We start from the raw sequence: 3794 nt of genomic DNA on the forward strand, positions 1-3794 counted from the left end.
CGTGGAGGCCTTAGCGGCCTCTAGAAGTAGCGACAAGCAGGAAGTGGCCTAGGCGTGTGCGTGTGGGCGTCGAGCATGCGCTTGTCCTCCTTTTTTTGAGGGGTAAAACCGAACTTTATTATGCAAATTCCACAAATAGTGGGATACATGTTTGGTCGTGGGGTTCAGTAAGCCATAGGTGGCGACCCCTAGCTAGAAAAAGCGAAAATTTAGCTAAGCTATGTGGCTCCCTATTGGCGGCTGTACCTTCAAACATGAAGTTACACGTAATTTTTCCCACCCTCTCCTTGATCTCTGATTGAATTTGTGCATAACGTCCTCTGCTGCTATTAATGATATCATGGATCACTTGCTTAGCATCACATGTGTAACATCCCAAAATTCTAAATTTTGGAATGTTATAATAAATAGATAGATTTGATTATTTGTTTGATTGTTGTGTGATTGATTTACTGAAAGTGAGTGAATTCGAAACTTTTTGAAAGTTAAATGAGAGGGAATAAAAGGACTTTCCCGAACTTTCGTTTTTGCATTTATGATCTCCGTGAATTCAAATTCTTTTCATCACAAAACCCTAGAGATAAGATGCCATGACTTCTTCCATTTATTTAAATGAAAAGGATTTTGAAAACATTTGAATTTCATTTGAAAATATTTCAAATTCAGAACTTTAAGCAACTCAATGATTTTCATGAGAGAAGATAAAATGACTTCTTCAAAACATATGAAATATGAGTTGGAAGTTTAAAATGATCAAATTCAAAGTCCTTTTGAAATGATTTTCAATTTGGAGTTATTCAAATTATTTTTCTCCAAAATAAAAATATATGGAAAATAGGGTAACATGATTCCCTACATCAGAAAATTGGAGAGAAATAAATTTGAAATTATTTTGGTATTTTTAAAATGATTTTTATTGGATTTTATTAGAGCAGTAGCACTGTTTCCTTTATTGAAAATTTTGTGGATTTTATTTGATGCTATAAAAATGTTCAGGTTGTAGGAATTCTTTTTCTGAAAATTTTGATATATTATATGCCTATATAATATTCTTATTTATTTTTGTTTTTAGTATTTTTGTTTTCCTGGAAAAATGTTTTTATTTAAAAACATTCTTTCCCCGCCGTCGACTGGGCCGGCCCAAGGCCCGACCGCAGCCGCGACCCAACACCGCGCCGCCTCGCCCGTCGTCTCCAAGCCGGACTCCCGCCGGAATCCGGAGCCGCCACGCCGCCGGCCGCCCCTTCCCCAAGGAAGCCGCCGCCCCTGGCCTTTAAAAGGCGGACCCCTACTCCCTCTCTCCTCCTCGCACCTCGCGCCGCCGCCGCCCGTGCATCTCGTCGCCGCCGCCCCCGCATCTCGCCGCGCCGCCGCCGCACTTCTGCCGCGCCGCCCGCACGCGCCGCCGCCCTGCCGCCGTTGCCACACCCTGCCCCGCAGCCGCCATCACGCCGTGTGCCGCGCCACCCCGCCCCGCAGTCGCCCGCGTCGCATCGCCTGGTGCCAACTACTTCGACGGAGGATCTCCAGGGACGCCACAACGTCGACCCCGAGGCCGCCACCATCGCCGGAGATTCACCGGACCTCTCTGTAAGCACCGGAACCGCCCACCTCCGTTAGATCTTCAATGAACGGCCCAGATTAGATCTAGTTGTTTTTTTCTCTTTCGAACCGGTACGTGTTAATTAGTGAACATTCATTGCTTTGCCTTCGCAGCGAATGGTTTTTAACCAGTTGTAGGATCAAAAGTATGTCTAGAGGGGGGGTGATTAGACTACTTGACCAAATAAAAATCTAGCCTTTTCCCAATTTTAGTTCTTTGCAGATTTTAGAAACTTAGCACAAGTCAAGCAATCAACCTACACATGCAATTCTAAGAGTATAGCAGTGGAATGTAAAGCAATTGCATATGAAGGTAAAGGGATGAGTTTGAGGGAGCAAACACAATGTTGACACGGAGATTTTTTATCCGTGGTTCCGATAGGTGGTGCTATCATACATCCACGTTGATGGAGACTTCAACCCACGAAGGGTAACGGTTGCGCGAGTCCACGGAGGGCTCCACCCACGAAGGGTCCACGAAGAAGCAACCTTGTCTATCCCACCATGGCCGTCTTCCACGAAGGACTTGCCTCACTAGGGTAGATCTTCACGAAGTAGGCGATCTCCTTGCCCTTACAAACTCCTTGGTTCAACTCCACAATCTTGTCGGAGGCTCCCAAGTGACACCTAGCCAATCTAGGAGACACCACTCTCCAAGAAGTAACAAATGGTGTGTTGATGATGAACTCCTTGCTTTTGTGCTTCAAATGATAGTCTCCCCAACACTCAACTCTCTCTCATAGGATTGGATTTGGTAGAAAGAAGATTTGAGTGGAAAGCAACTTGGGGAAGGCTAGAGATCCAGATTTATCTGGTTGGAAAGGAATATCTTGACCTCAACACAAGTGTAGGTGGTTCTCTCACAGAAAATATGTGTTGGAAGTGTAGGCATGTTCTGATGGCTCTCTCTACGAATGAAGAGTGGGTGGAGGGGTATATATAGCCTCCACACAAAATCTAACCGTTACACACAAATCACCAAACTCGGTGGGACCGATTCAGAGAACTCAGTCAGACCGATTTGATTCATAATGTGACCGTTAGGTGTTTCGGTGGGACCGACATGTCAACTCGGTGGGACCGATATTATTAGGGTTAGGGCATAACGTAATCTCGGTGAGACCGATTACACAAACTCGGTGGGACCGATTCTGGTAATAGTCAAACACAGAGTTGGTCAGGCAAACTCGGTGGGACCGATTCGCTCATCTCAGTTGGACCGAAATGTTACGAAAAGGAAACAGAGTGTTTGCATTGCAATCTTGGTGGGACCGATCGCTCATCTCGGTTTGACCGAAACGTTACAAAGGGAAACAGAGAGATTACAATCCCATCTCGGTGAGACCGAGATCCCTATCGGTGAGACCAAAAAGACTAGGGTTCCTGGCAGTGGCTATGTCAACTGAACTTGGTGGCGCCGGATAGAAAGAATCGGTGGGGCCGAGTTGGACTTGTGGTTTGGGACATATGTGGATATGAGAAAGTAGTGGAGGGTTTTGGAGCATATCACTAAGCATTTTGAGAAAGCACCTCATTAAGCAACACCTCATCCCTTCTTAATAGTATTGGATTTTCCTATATACTCAATGTGATCTTGGATCACTAAAATAGAAAATGTGGAGTCTTATGCTTTGAGCTTGAGCCAATCGTTTGTCCTTCGCATTTTGAAGGGTCCACTTTCTAATCCAGGCGATGCAAATCTTCCTGAAAGATCTATCTTGAAATAGCATTAGCTCAATGAGCTATATGTTGTTAGGAATTACCAAAACCACCCAGGGATAGTTGCACTTTCAATCTCCCCCTTTTTGGTAATTGATGACAACATATGGTCAAGGCTTCGACAAATGATAAATAGTACTGAAAAAACATCATTGCTTTGAGAAGTATGTGATAAGCAAGATCTCCCCCTAAATTTGTGCATTATTTAAAATTTGCTTTTGAATGCAAATGCACAATCGATTAGGATCATGGGTTACTCTTGCATGTCACATACATCTTGGTGGAGCGCTCAAAATGATAGAAGTTAAAGCATGCACTCATCACCAAAACAAGTGAATGATCATCTAGGATATAAGAGATAATACCATCCAACAAGCATTAAGGGTAGCATATGATCAAACACAAGATCAAACAAGTATCTCACAAGTAGCTCAAACAAGCACAAAATAAAAGTTTCAAACCAAACCAAATAA

Source organism: Aegilops tauschii, chromosome 2 (assembly GCF_002575655.3).
Source record: "Aegilops tauschii subsp. strangulata cultivar AL8/78 chromosome 2, Aet v6.0, whole genome shotgun sequence".
Lineage (NCBI taxonomy): Eukaryota > Viridiplantae > Streptophyta > Magnoliopsida > Poales > Poaceae > Aegilops > Aegilops tauschii.